This window comes from Colias croceus, chromosome 25 (assembly GCF_905220415.1).
Source record: "Colias croceus chromosome 25, ilColCroc2.1".
NCBI classification, from domain to species: Eukaryota; Metazoa; Arthropoda; class Insecta; order Lepidoptera; family Pieridae; genus Colias; species Colias croceus.
The window spans coordinates 3,321,236-3,337,003 of NC_059561.1; the positions used below are offsets into that span (position 1 = coordinate 3,321,236).

The window sequence follows — 15,768 nt, forward strand, 5'->3', positions numbered from 1 at the left end:
CGTCAAAACAATGTACCATTTCCAAATTGATGTACATAGTATCAAGTAAATTAGGTTCGTATTCACAATACGATCTAGAATCATAGTGCATCGAAATTTGCAATGTAACAACAATATATCTGCTATTGACAGGCTAATCTGTGGTTCAATCAAATTCGAGAGTCTGTCCTCTTCACTCGCATGCAATTAAATCGTGTTTCCCTCTCTAGCGTATAATACTATTGCTTTGCAATGTTGTCTCTGGTTTCAGTATAGGGATTCTTGTTAAAAATAGTACCTAATAGGATGTGAGTGAGCAAATTAGATACTTATTACACAGTAAAATACTCGTTGCTATAACCGTTTACCATAAAATTTTCATACATCCAAGTCAAAAATTCGTTCCCAATCAAAAGCAGGAAACAAACTGTAATATAGGTATTATTATGAATTTTTTTCAGAAATTGTACCGATTACCAATCTGATCTATACTAATATTATAAAACTGAATAGTTTGTTTGTTTGTACGTGCTAATCTCAGGAAACTGCTGGTCCAATTTGAAAAAGTCTTTCGGTATTAGATAGCCCATTTATCGAGGAAGGCAATATTATATAGGCTATATAATAATATCATCTCGCTAAACAGGAACGTTGCAATGCGGGTAAAACCGCGGAGCACAGCTAGTATAAGCTAGTATAATTTTTCAGCTACTGATAGACAACACAGTTGTCTCTAACGAAAACTTCTAATGTAGTCCGAATTATTGTCTGCGTCAAAACTGATAATATAATGAATAATGTATAATGTAAATAATAAACTAGTAGATACTTTAGACAAAGTTCATACTTACAGTTCAGCTTAGAAATAATTCAGATCTACTTGCATCGTGTTATCGAACGTTCGAATCTTTATTAGAAATCCATTAGAGTTAATTTACAATTCCTGGAATAGAGTGCTTTTAGTAAATAAAATACCACAATTTGCCACCATTTCACATACAATTTTACTGAGCGTTAATGCATTTTGATTGTAATTTAGGCCTTGATATTTGTTGCGTAGTGTAATTTTATGCTTTGAGTATAGTTAGTGTTAGAGTTATGTTTGATTCTGTGTATTGCATTGTTCAAATAAATCGTTAGCTACTGTGATGTTTAAAATCCATAGGAAAATGCGAAAGTCTGGCTGTCTAAAATACAGCACCGATTTCGATGAAAATTCTAATGGAAATAGTTGAAAATCGAAGTTCAAAATATATAGGTTACTTTTATAAGCTTGTAGTATTGTACGCAGCAAACTCGTGGGGCACACCTAGTATATTATACAGCGAATAGTGGTATACTTATATTGTTTTTATTAATACAGTTACCATACTTACTTTATAGATAGTTCGTGAATCCTATAATGGCTCAAGGATTATTTCTAACTGCTTTTATATCCCACAGATTATTTATATCGGCTTCAATATTTTTACGGCTTACATGTTAGTGGCGGACTTACTTTGCTTTTGTTATTTTTACAATAAAAGAAGAGCGTGTGTACTGAGCACACGTGTCAGAAGTTAAACTTTAGCAAGGTTCAAAGATACTAAAATCGTCGCCTTACTCCAAAACGTGACGGTATGCCATGACGCGACCTTAAAATTTTACTCTCAACGCGCCTAAAGAAGTTTCACTTCAAAGATTTACGAATTTTGGAGGAATTCAAAAATTTATTAGAGGTAAGTAAGAAAATGAAGAGTAATATTGCTCATTGTTTCATATACTTTTTATCACCTGTTGGCGAGGCAAATTTTTACAAAATATTTCGTCTTGAGTTAATTTTTCGTTTTATGTGCGATATCAATCTTTGAGCTTAATAATTGAATATAATTTTATTAATTACTAAAACACGAAAAACCATCTCCATTCATTTTTCTATATACATATTCTTACCTGTACATATTCGTATCTGTTACATGTACCAGTATTTACAGACATTTTAGCCTCTGTTAAATTCCTTCTAATATCGAAATGCCCTGTGGTTTTGCGGAGGGCAATCATTTAGTATTTAGTGACCCACATACCCATTTACTTATTAACACTGAATCTGTAAGGGCCTTAACATATTTCAATGGGTATATTTGGGTCTAAGTAAGGAACAATTAGGGTTAAATTACTTATCGTGTTGTATATTCTTTATGAATCCTTGAAAAATATATTTTAATTTTTAAATACATGCTTTATTTTATTACAAAAATGCAACGCCAAATGTGTTGTTTTTTAAACTTGTATAAATAAAAAACTCGATAACGGCTCAGCAAATTCGGCTAATTTTTAAAAGTTTTTGTTACAGCACAATTAGAAAGCTTCTTAATAATGAGAACACGAAAAGGAGCAAATGCTGGTAAATAAATAATAATAATGTTATAATTATTTATACTGTTTTTAATAGATATTTTAATTTGTGTTTATCACTGAAATTATCAATCTGAATTTTGTTCAGTTTTAATAAACTAAGATAATTCTTAATAGAATAATAATCTTTATATTTACTGTATCTATTGCAAGAAGCCATTACTTTTCTTTTCACTTTTCACATATAAATACAAGAAAGTTAAATACTACATTCATAGTTTTGTTCAAGAAAACACATTTCAAATGTCACCAGTATAAAAATACCCTTGAGTTATATAACAGGGCTTACGTAACAGAGACCATTCTGACACTACTTACCAAATCTTATGTAACGCGCCCTATTTTTAAAATAATGCCAAAACACTCTAAATATTAAGGCATATCGTTAGATTGTGGAATTCAATATAATTGTGTCATTCTTATTGGAATATTTAATAATTCAAACATCACTACATAGCTATAGTTTAAAACAAGGTCGCTTTCTCTGTCCCTGTGTAGTGTTTATGCTTAATCTTTAAAACTACGCAACGGATTTTGATGTGGATTTTTTTAATGGGTAGAGTGGTTCTTGAAGAAGGTTTTATTATAGTTATAATGTATTAGGTTTTAGACAAAGCGGGCGAAGCCGCGGTTGGAAAGCTAGTTTAACACGTTCGCGGACAGTACAATCTTACAGGTTGAAGCTAATGAGACACTACTTTTTTTCATACATTGCCCAGGGGCGTAGTGTAACAACACATGGTTAAAAAATCATATGATATGACAGAACGGATATAGGCGTAAACGTCGTAAGCACTCAGCATCAGATTCATAGTCACCCAAATGGGTCTTGACTCGATTCAGGGGTAGACGCTGCTTCAAACAGGTCTTGAAGACGTTTTTGTTCTTTTTCGAACGAGTCTCGAGACGCCATCTGCAGAAATATTCGTTACAAATTTAGTTAAACAAAATCGTGTTCACAACATAAATATGTTGTTTACAAAAGCAACTAGACTTGAATTAGTATATCCAGTATGAGTAAAATAATTAAATTACGTTGGAAACTAAATACTCACTTTCTAAATAACAATTGCGCGCGAAAACATGCAGCGACACGCGGGATCTCCGCAGCGGCGCAGTACTCGACTAACCGTATGCAAACATGGCGCCCACGGGCGTAGTGTGCGCGGGAGAGGGGTATAAAAATATGAATGTGTGCGTGGAAGTACCTTCCTTTGACGAATTTTTGTAAATAATACAGTGACAGTACAAAAGTCGTAATTATACCTGTCAAGACAGTACAACATGCCGTTCTTTATGATAGTATGAAAAATCGCACGGCGTGTGGCGTACTGATTTTATGCAAGTAAAAACTGATACGTCGACAGACGTACTGTCGTAACACTTTTAGCTGTATAGACGCCTGTGTTCGTTACTGTCCGCGAACGTGTTAAGATAAATGCATCCCAATTTCGTAATATCAAGATGTTTAAACCGCTCTGCGAGGTTTCCTTGTTGCGTAAAATAGTGTACAATAACTATCCTAAATAACACGTAATTTATAAATTTGTTTCCATGTAAATATAATAATGTTTCTTAAGTACATTCTATCTGTCTTGAATAGCCCACTTAACCTTTAATATACCTAAAAAACATAATACAAAAAATCACAAGGAATATTTTATTATCATGACGAATTTCACAATTGACCTTTTAAGTAAATTCACTCAGACACCGTTAAAGTACCAACTCGTGCATAAGCCCTAAATGGAACCGCTCTGAAAAGGTTTTTATTTTTTCAGAACAATAAAAAATAAAATATAAGTTTGGACTATGTACCTATTGTTTGAAATGTTTTATAATTGTGAATTGTTGTTTAAAGTTATTTGTAATCTCGAGCTTCGAAATATATAGTCGGCTAGATTACAGCCCGCGGCTTCGATCGCTTTATCTTAAACCTAATAAATTATATACTAAAACCTTCCTCATGAATCATTCTATATATAAAAAAAAACCGCATCAAAATCCATTGCGTTGTTTTAAAGATTTAAGCATCCAAAGGGACATAGGGTAATAGGGACAGAAAAAGCGACTTTGTTTTATAATATGTAGTGATATTTAATGTCTACTAATTTTCTTCCTTTCCTTTATCTTTGAATTCGATATGTAGTATTTAATGACATTCAAATGCTTTATATGAATATATTTTTTTAAAGTATAGAAAAAAATCGATCACGAGCCAGATCTTCTCTTTGTTTGTTAGTTTGTTTGATCGCGCTAATCTCAGGAACTACTAATCCCATTTGAGAAATTATTTCGGAGTTAGTTAGCCCATTTATTGAGGAAGGCTATAGGCTCTATATCATCACGCTAAGACCAACAGGAGCGGAACAATGTGGGTAAAGCCACGACGCACACCTAGTTTAGAAAAAAAGTGCAATGGTATCATTGAATTGAATTCTAAGTATGTTAAAAGCTAATTGAATTTACCATAAGTAGTATACTTTGTAACCTTAGTAAGTACATTCTTCTACAGTGTAAGTCTATACTGCAACTTAAATCTCATTACGATATGCGTAGCACATACCAACAACAATTTATGTTACTAGATACGCTCCGCGGTTTCGCCTGAAGCTAAAATGACAGTCAAAATTTTTCATCTCCCATTTACATCCTGAGGGATTAAAAAAAATTAGGCTGTGTCCAAATCGATACAATAGTTTAGTTGTAAGCATAGCAGAAAGAAAGACTTTCTCGTTCATAATATTATTATGTAGTGTGAATAATAATTATTTTTGACTATGGGCGCAATATACCTACTTATACCAATAAAGTTACGCATTCATTTATTAAATACAAAATTTTAACACTCCTGCTACCTACTAACTTATAATTAATCATTAATTTTATTTTATTTTATTTTTTATTTTTTTATAAATAGGTACAGTAACAGATTGCAGAACAATACCTTATATCTAGCTCTTACCTAATAATACATGTAAATTCTAGAACCCAATTAATACCGTACACAGCTTTGAACCAAAAAAGAAAAACCGTTTACATTATGACCATGTTTTTTGTTCCTAATCTATATGTACTTAAAAAAACTATTTTATTAAAAAACAGAAATTAGAAATTGACCTAATTATGATGAATAAAATGCGCTATTTGGCTGTGAAAACAATTAATTTCGGCACCTGTGTAAGTATGTATTGATATGTATATGGATTTTGAATGGATTAAAGACCGAATAATTAATCAATTAATTATAATGAAGCGTCTATAATAATCCTTGTATTGGACTATTACGGGAAGCATTTATTCGCATGCCCTATAAATCAAAGGCTGTAAGCATTTTTCTTCTGCATTTTATTACTTCTTTATTGTTTAAGCGTTCTCTTTAGTGTAATTTCACATGCTTTTCATATTCTTAACGAAAAGTGAACCTGCTATAATCAATTTACATAAAGCTTAAAAGATTTGTTTGTTTGAACGTGCTTTTCACAGGAACTGCTTATTTGCTTAAGGTAGGAGGTAAAAATCTTTCACCAGTAGACAGGTTCATTATTCCTGAGTGACATGGGCTATTTTTTGTCTTTACCCCGCACCAAACCAAGTGAAACTGAAGGGATTATCTATATTTAAAATCCCTTGTTAGCCTTCCATTTCCTGAAGTATATGACAAAATACACATGATTTAATTGTGACAATATAATAATTAACTGAAACAATAATTCAATTTGAACCTTGTATTGTTGCGTCTCGTTATATTAGGTACCTGTGCATTTTCATAGTAAATTACATAATATTCTTAAACCAAATTAAATTTACAATTCTTTACTAGCTTATTTGGTGTATTTTATGTTTTAAATTTTGATTAAAGTTAAACACCATTAGTTTTTTAATAAATAAATTTGTCAATTTGAAATTATTAAAGTACCAGGGCCACATGATCATATAGGCAGTTTGTGTGTCACCCTTCACTTTGATTGGCGTCACATCAAACTTCATAAGGTCGTAAAAACTAGATCAATTTTAATTGGACATTTCGTACCGCACTTCAGCCCTGCAGTATATCGACCGGTTATTTTAAACTCGTGGTCTATTTATTGAGGGCAAAGTGCAGTGCTAATTTTTAACACACTTTTATTAGCTTTAACTGTGTGTTTGCATGTAACTGACTTTAAACTCGATGGTGGTTTAAACGGACAGATTCAATTCATACTTTATCAAGGACTAGCTGTGCACCGCGGTTTTACCCGCGTTGTTCCGCTCTTGTTAGTCTTAGCGTGATGATATATAGTAGCCTTCCTCGATAAATGGGCTATTTAACATCGAAAAAATTTTTCACATAGGACAAGTAGTTCCTGAGATTAGCGCATTCAAACAAACAAAATCTTCAGCTGAATAATAATAGTATAGATTTGGCTTAGATTTTGCTTATCAAGGATCGGTGACAATATAATAATTTCATGAGTTTGTATTATTAAATCGTGTATTTTTAAATTATACTTCTGTATATTGTTGTGGATGAAACGTCTTTATTTTTAATATTGCTCGTAAAATGAATGTATTTCTATTAATTATAAATTTTGATTAACTAAAATATTATAGTCAGAACAGTAGAAAGCGTAGGCGTGAAAACTTCTGAACTAAAATATTACAAATATTTTTGTACGTAGGTACGTGTTATATAACTAAGTACTGGTCCAATTTGAAAAATTCTTTCAGTGTTAGATAGCCTTATTTATTGAGGAAGGCTATAAAACTCAAACTCAAACATTTATTTATTCAATTAGACTTCTTCCAGAAGCACTTTTGAATCGTCATTACATTCTTTAAATTTACCACCGATTCGAAAAGCAGTATCTATGGAGAAGAACCGGCAAGAAACTCCATAGTTGCTCTTTTAAAGTCATGTCCATATACAATATAATTTTACATTACATGTTACTTACATCTAACTACATAATATTATAATATGCCAAAGAAGGCTATTTATCATCACACTATGACCAACAGGATTGGAGACATGCGGGTGAAACCGCGAGGCGCAGCTAGTACTGAATACATTTAAAAGTCATTCCTTTACATATGTACCTACTTAGAGTTTATTCCTTACCAATCTAAAAATACAAATCTTTCGACCGCACAATGCTTGCCTCTGTCAAGGTGCGTGACCCAATTTATGTTGAAACGAGCCCTGCATTAAAATCTGCACGAGTTAACATAAACCTGTAGGGAGGCGTTTATCTGAATCGCGTAAGTGAAATGTTTTCGTTATAATATGTTTTAATAAGTTATAAATACGCACACGCTTCAATGACAACAAGAGAGTCGGGTAATTGCCCGATTCTTATATGTAATTATAAGAGCGAGCTAATTGTAATCCGTTTTATGCCTAAAGAAGAAGATTTACTAACGACTGTTATCATTTTAAATAAAATACTATTGGTATAATATAACACATCTATCCTTTTGATAAGTTAACAGTGTTCACGAAAATATCTTTCGAAGCCTTACGTCGCGTAATCAGCTAGAGTATCCTCCCTTTTTCGATGTAGGAATATCACCCTCCTTAACACCTAAACTTCGCACATTTCTTCAACTATTTGACACATTTAAACAAGAACAAGGTTGCACAACTATTAATAAAAAACACTTGAAAACAGTGATAAGTGCGCCACAGTCGTACTTGACAGTAATGATGCTATTCCGAGTCAGTCATTTAGAGGTCAACAGATCCCACAGTTTTTGTTTTCGTATGTCGAGTTTCTACGAACTATTCAGTTCTTATTTGAAATCATATACGCTCCCTCCTAGCTTTCTTAGTATTCATGGTATAGCTTTAATTAAGGGCCGATTTTTCAATGCCCAGATAAACAGTCTAATAACTACCCCTCGAATAGATTTATTCAATTGCTTAACTAACTCATAACGGCTCGCCTATTTTTCAATCGTGATTTATTTGATGAATAACTATCTGACCAAATATTTCCATATTGGCAGCTCTGCTCTTGGAGTGGCGAAACAAACATATTAAATTAGTCAGGTTAGAGCGGGATAGAGTCAACTTGCAATATGTCAACAACCGTCATTATGACTCACGTCAGGAGTGCATTTTAAGTTTATCTCGTGTTCTATGATTGTTGATTATTGTTTTGATTCGAGTAAAGAGTTTTGATTAAATTTGTGTTAAAATTTATATATTTTACGATGGAAACGACATAAAGGCAGCGTCCGGCAAATTTTCAATGGCATGATCATCAGTAGGTACTATCAAAAACATCAATTTCAATATGATTTTAATTGATAATTATTTTATTTAAAGAGGCTTTATTGTAAAAATTCTACGCTCTATGTTATTACATACGAAAATATCCCAAATTTGACGCGTCAGTTGTCAACTCAAACGTCTAATCGTCGAATAGCACGCTATCTGGCCGTTGGAGCAGCAGATAGATTTATTCCTCAAATAACGTAGTTATTCGATAGATAAGTCCTATTCGTCTATTGAAAAATTGAATATTTTGTTAACTGAAGAATAAAGTCTATCTAGCTGTTTATCTGGGCATTGAAAAATCGGCCCTAAGACGGATAAGTGAAAAGTCCGTATACGCGACAGATTTAAAATAATAGTCATTATATTAAACTAGATTTTCAATGTTTGAAATAAAAGAAATACTTGATTTAACGAACTCTACCGAATATAATAGACGTATAAAACACGAAAAAGGTCAAATAAAATACCCAGTTTATATTATAGAAATACTTTATAGGTGTCGTAAAAACAGATTTCATTAAGTATAATAATAAAAGGTGGCAAAACATAACAGCTAGAAATGGGTCATATCTCTAAAAAATAAGTACCAACTACGTTATGGTATTTGAATAATACATGAGACCGACAATAGGATGTTTTTGCCTAAAGCTTATTCAAGGGAATTAGGTACATCCATATACCGTTTGGAACTTTTCCAATGTTTATTTAATTAATGTTGAATAATATTTTGATACCCGTATATATGTGTCAAAAGGTATTATTTCGTAGGTTTGATTCATATCATAATAGGCGCTATGTATACGACTAGCTGCGCTCCGCGGTTTCATCCGCGTGGCTCTGCTCCTGTTGGTGTTAGCGTGATGATATAATATAGCCTTCGTCGATGAATCTAACACCGAAATAATTTTAAAGCTGCGCACAGGAGCTTTCTTTGGATAAACACCTTATTTTTATATTGTTTTTGGTGTATTATTGTTTACTTCTTTGGAATAAGTAGCTTTCCATTAGTGAAATAATTTTCTAAATGAGTATAATAATTGAAGAGCTATTTTATCAAATGAAAAGGTGTATGCTTAAATCATGGCACTATATTTGACTGACCGGTTGGCTTGGTTGGTAGTGGGCCTGCCTTCCAAGCTAGAGGTCGTGGGTTCGATTACCACCCGGGTAAATATTTGTGAGATGAACATAAATGTTTGCTCCGTGTCTAATAAATTGTTAATTATCTAAGTATATAAGTATTATATAAGTATTTATTTAAAATTATATACGTATGTTTATCAGCCATCTGGTTTCCATAACACAAGCGAAAGCTTAGTATGGGATCAGATCGTGCCGTGTGTGAAAATTGTCCTGAATATTTATTTATTTATATTTGCATTGCACATAAAAATATGCATTGATTTTACTCAAAATCTATATAATAATAATTGAAATATTAAAATACCTACTTTATTAACAATATCACTTTCTTCCCAATTCCATGGCATTATTTACCTACCCAGTCTTTGTATTCATTCGCGTAGCACATGGCTACGTAGATAGTAATCCTCCTAGAGTGAGCTATCAATGCAAAAAAACACTGTTAAAATCGAACAGATAGTTCTAGAGATACGCGTGTAGAAACGAACAAAATGATTAAATTTTTTTTTTAGTACAATCGTTACCTACGAGAAATATTGCTGATTATTTTTTTCATTTCATTCAAATTCTGACTATACATAATTATTTACTACTTCATAACATGAATATTGTAAAATATTATTTTATTTAGGTTCCATGATAAACTTACTTGTCTTTTTTTAATTAAATAAAGGTATCTTCATTTTTTATTTGTTACGAATGGCATATTTGTTATTATTTTTATAATATTTATTTATTTTGTGATTTACAATCCGTCCTCTCCTTAGCTACGCTATAATTAGTAATACACTACGTACTTATATTTAAGGTAAAGCTATGCACTAATGCAAAACCAGGCAGCCTTATCGCTCAAAGCAATCTCTTTCAGGTAAGGTGAGCGTAATGAAGTAGGTAGTTTATGCGGAAGAGATATTATCGTTATCTTACATCAATAAAACAAGAATAATGCAGTTCTTTTTAGCTTAGCTTTTTCGAAATATAAGCCTGGCCGGTAGATAAAAATAGTTTATATGCCAGTTCTCGGATAAAATTTAACCACCTATATACAAAATTTGAGCCGATTCTATGTTTACAAAATAACTACGCATCAATTAATATAAACAACAAAATATATTACTATTAGACATAATATAACCTGAAAAAGCTAAGATTGTATATGTGTTTGTTATTCAAAAATACGCAAAACAGATAAACTCAAATAATAATTAATATGCCTAATAGAAAAGATCAAGCTCAAAGGAAACCGACGTTTCCCATCTAATCATAAAATATAACACCCAAAATTAAATAATTCAAAAACAACACCTGTTTTAATTTCATTAACGGATTACCACTTCAAAGATTTAAAATATTAAACGCTCGACAAAAAATGCTCAAACGGTCTAAATCAATTTGTTCCATAAGCCGCTTTATGAGTCGTAAAAACGAATACTTAAGTACTGCGGCGGTTCTTGCGTGTGTATAAATATTACAACTATTTGCCTCGTTGCGAAATTTGTGAAAATATTTTATAACTTTATTTTGTAAGGCGCCGAAAGTGTTGCAATGTATTACGTCTAAATCTAAATGAGATGTTGGCCTAAATCTACAGACTAACTAGTTTAAATTTAACTAACATTAAATTTAGTTTACTTATATTATGTTGAAATTACAAATTTGTACTGAAAGAATAAAGCTGAAGAGTTTGTTTACTTGAAGGCGCTAACCTCAAGAACAACGGTACCGATTTGAAAAATTATTTAACTGTTAGATTTTATTGCATTGCAGACATTTATTGCATTGAGATAATATTACTTCGTATGGAGGAGACACCACGAACAAAATCTGTGCGCCATTTTTTTGCTCTAAGTTTTAAAAATTATTATCTAGTTAGGAACTTACCGATGAAAGTAATTCCTTTGAACTTTTCCGTATTATTTGTGCAATATCGTAACACACACGAAGGCATATTTGATGCGTTTCACTTTAAAACAAATAAAAAATGAGCGTGCAGTTACGCCATATGGCGTATGTTGAGCGGAACATAAGTGATGTAGGCGGTGTCGTCTCCATATTATGTATATCTCAATGATTTATTGACGAAGGCTATAGGCTATATAATAATTATCATCACGGTAAGACCAACAGAAGCTGAGCAATGCGGGTTAAACCGCGGGGCACAGCTCGTAGTTATTGAAATTACGTCTACGTATAAATTGCGAAAGCGTTATCGTGGTTATTTTGATAAAAATATTTCCACTAACACTTAATTAAGATGAATCTATCATGACTATCAAAATACTATCCATCAACTGAACGTTACGTTTATTTTTGTTTTTATAAATGTATCAATTTTGTATATTAATCAATATCTACATATTATATTTAAAATGTTATTTTCACTAGGGGAATGTAATTACTAATTACCTAATGCATTAAATTATTATTTAACTTTGTAAATGCATGTTTCGTAAATATATATATATAAATATTTCTTTCATAAATAAATGGTAGGTACGTTATTACTGAAGAAAGGGAATGGATGTACACATTTTGTTATATTTATTTCTGTTGCTGAACTAAGCGCGGTTAGTTTTATAACTGCTATATCATACTTCATAGTTGAATTGTAGTTGCAAGAATAAAATACTAACCTGACTAACTGTCAATAATTTAATGAAATACTAGCGGTCCGCCCCGGCTTCGCCCGTGGTACATATTTCACAATAAAAGGTAGCATGTTCTTTCTCAGGGTCTAAAGATTGTCTGTGCCAAATTTCATCAAAATCGGTCCATTAGTTTATGCGTGAAATCCAACAATCCTTTATAATATATAGTAAATACTAGCTTTGCCCGTAATGACAAAGAAAAATCCGCATCCCGTTCCCATACCCATAGGATTGTCAGAATAAAATCTATCTCATATCCTTTCACAGATCTTAAACTACAATATCTGTGTACCAAATTTAATCCAAATCGGTTCGGTGGTTTACAGAAAAGGCAGACAGTTAGAGCTACTATTGCATTTTGTAATCATTTTTCTTCTGTAATATAAAGCACTGATTATTATTATTCTTCTCAAGACAAATTTCCCGTCTAAACCAGTTATTCCTAATTGTAAGAAATGGAATCCTTTTCAATTTATCCATTCAAATTAAACATTAATTTCATTCGTATCATAATTCTTCGATTAGGCAACAATAAAATGAATCCAAACGCACGATTGACCCCTATTGTTTCTACGTTCAAAAAACTCAGGTAGTCTGTGCCTCATAGATTCCGTTAACATTAAAATTCATTGAAAGTAATGAACCGTTCAATTCAGAGACAATTTAAAAATAAATTTCCTTTCTTGCAAGCTTGGATTCGCTAATTGCTTTGTCGGCCGTTTCTTCTCTGGACTACGGGTGGCAACCGACTAGTGATTATGTTTTTCTTCGTTTTTTAGAAACCTATAAATCTAGGTCTTATATATAGATAGATTTATATGGGTTAACTTAAAGATTCTACACTAAATTGGGTAAAGAAAAATAACAATCTAGAGCTAAGGACACGGAATAAATTAAACTTAGGGCCTGAAATGGTATAAAGGGGTATATAGTTATTGTAAATCAATTCAAATTATTTTTTATACAGCTACTAGCGGTCCGCCCCGGCTTCGCCCGTGGTACATATTAACGTTTTCTCTACATAAGAACCATCCTCGTACTTCAAGGAATATAATAAAAAAAGAATTATCGAAATCGGTTCAGCCGTTCTCGAGTTATGGAATTACAACGAAAAGTGGCATTGATTTTTATATATTAGATAAGCTTTAGCTACAATTTTTTATACAGAATTTATTATTCTTTTAGTTATATTATTATTTTAGTTATATTATTATTATTTTAGTTTTATTTTTAAAAATTTATTACGGCCATTTTACTCATTAAGTTAAGTACTTTCGATATCAGTTTAAAGTTTTTTGTTATCTGTAATAGTTACGGAAAAATCGCCTGTGCACACTTAACGATTACACCCTGTATATACATATTGTATGTAGGTATAATATTCATGTCAAAATAAATATCATAAATATATAATATATGAATCCTTAGCACTCAAGGAGTTTAATACTTTTCGACAATCTAATAAAAAAGGCTGTTATGGTTACCGGTTTATAAGCTGCGTAGAGCTGCGTAGCATTTATTCGTAGCGAATTTTCCTTTTCGCCTTGGTTTTTCAACCAATCCTTTAGTTTATTTTTTATTCTATAGAATATACATCTTATCTTCTACAAATTCGTTTTTTCTAGATTTGTCTTAATTCTCTTATTGTAGCGTGATTTTAGCCAAATCCGATATATGAATTTTCTAACACAATAACAAATCAATTTGAACCAATAATATCTGCGATTAAATAGTAAATAATAAATTAATTCTTCAGCTTTATATCTTACTAGCTGTGCCGCGCGGTTTCACCCGCGAGGCTCCGCTCCTGTTGGTCTTATCGTGATAAAACATAGCCTATATTAGGTACTCGTGGATAATGTAGCTTTCGAATGGTGAAAGAATTTTTTAAATCGGTTCAGTAGTTTATGGGCCTATTCATTACAATCAAACAAACAAACAAACAATCAACAAAGTTTTACTCTTTATAATATTGGTGTAGATAAAATTATTAAGTCCCAATGTGAGTTACCATACTCCTTAGAAACGGCACTGCCCTAATGATATTGTGCGTGCCTATTGAGTAGATCTGAGAATCGGCCAACATCTATTTTTCATACCGTTCAGTGATAAGAGTTAAGGCAGAACAACGTTTGCCGGGACAACTAGCATATAATATTTAAGTCAATTTACTACCTTCACTAAAGGCTTGTCTACACCACAAAGTATCCATATACCACAGATAATATATCGTTATTTAAACCGTTACCTAACTGCTATGACGATAATTGTCGATAATCGGTGCACATGAGCTGTTCTCAATTGTTATTATATCGAGGCTTTAAGTGAACGATATTATGTTTCGTAATACGTTATTGATTTAGAATAATTATTAGAGGTTCGGTTATAATTATCGTTGTAATAATTAAGGTATTATAATTGTAATTTAATTATCATTGTATTTAAACTACTTAGAAAAGAACGTAAAACGAAACTAGTTCAAGTTATAAAAAAATGTTTATAAGAAAAGTTGTAGAGCATTGAATTCTCTACAATATTGATAATAAATACAAATAGCGTAAAACCCATAAAAAATTTAAATCGATTTTTGTGACCTTATACCCCCTGATTTTCATACTTGCGACCATCCAATTAATGTGAATTTTGCAAAAAGTTTTAAGTTGCTAGAATACAAGTTTTAACGTGGTAAGGAGATAACCAGTCTTTTCGATCTTCCAAAATTTGCATCTAATTTGGCCCTAAATGACTGCATTATATATATATATATATATATATATTTATAAACTCTGTTTCAGCTATATAGGATTGTTTATCCTCCAAAAAGAAATTTCATATAATATTTTTGTAAATTACAAAACTTGGATTGGTATGTGAATTACCTAAATATATGTACATGTCTACATATTATATGTATATAAAAGTAATAACCATTACCAACCCTAATTACACAAAGTCAACATTCAATACAATACACACAATACTCAAATACATAACCACAATAGCTGGTAAATTGCTTCAGAACACTATCATTTGCTTGTCAATAGTTTGATAAGGCCAAGCTGAATTTATTATGGTCTTTGAATAGAGGTTGAATTGTGAAACAATATTTGGTATGTTTGTTTAGGGTTAGGTAGGGTTAGGTTAGGTTGGTTAGGTTAGTTGGGAGTTACAGCGGGCTTAAAAGCGAATTATATTATAATCATACGAGCGATTTTAATATGTACCAATAGTACCTACTTATAATAATAATAACCATTACCACTACTAGCTTTCTACCCGCGGCTTCGCTCGCGTGGTGAAAGGAAATTTCCCTTGGGAATGATATTTTTCACTCCGCTTAAA

At 31.8% G+C, this 15,768-nt stretch overlaps 1 protein-coding gene across 1 annotated transcript in view; it reads left to right on the forward strand.

The window, feature by feature from the left end:
• LOC123703218 overlaps positions 1–15,768 on the forward strand; it is a 75,158-nt gene that overhangs the window by 26,475 nt on the left and 32,915 nt on the right. The gene's annotated exons all lie outside the window — the stretch shown is intronic.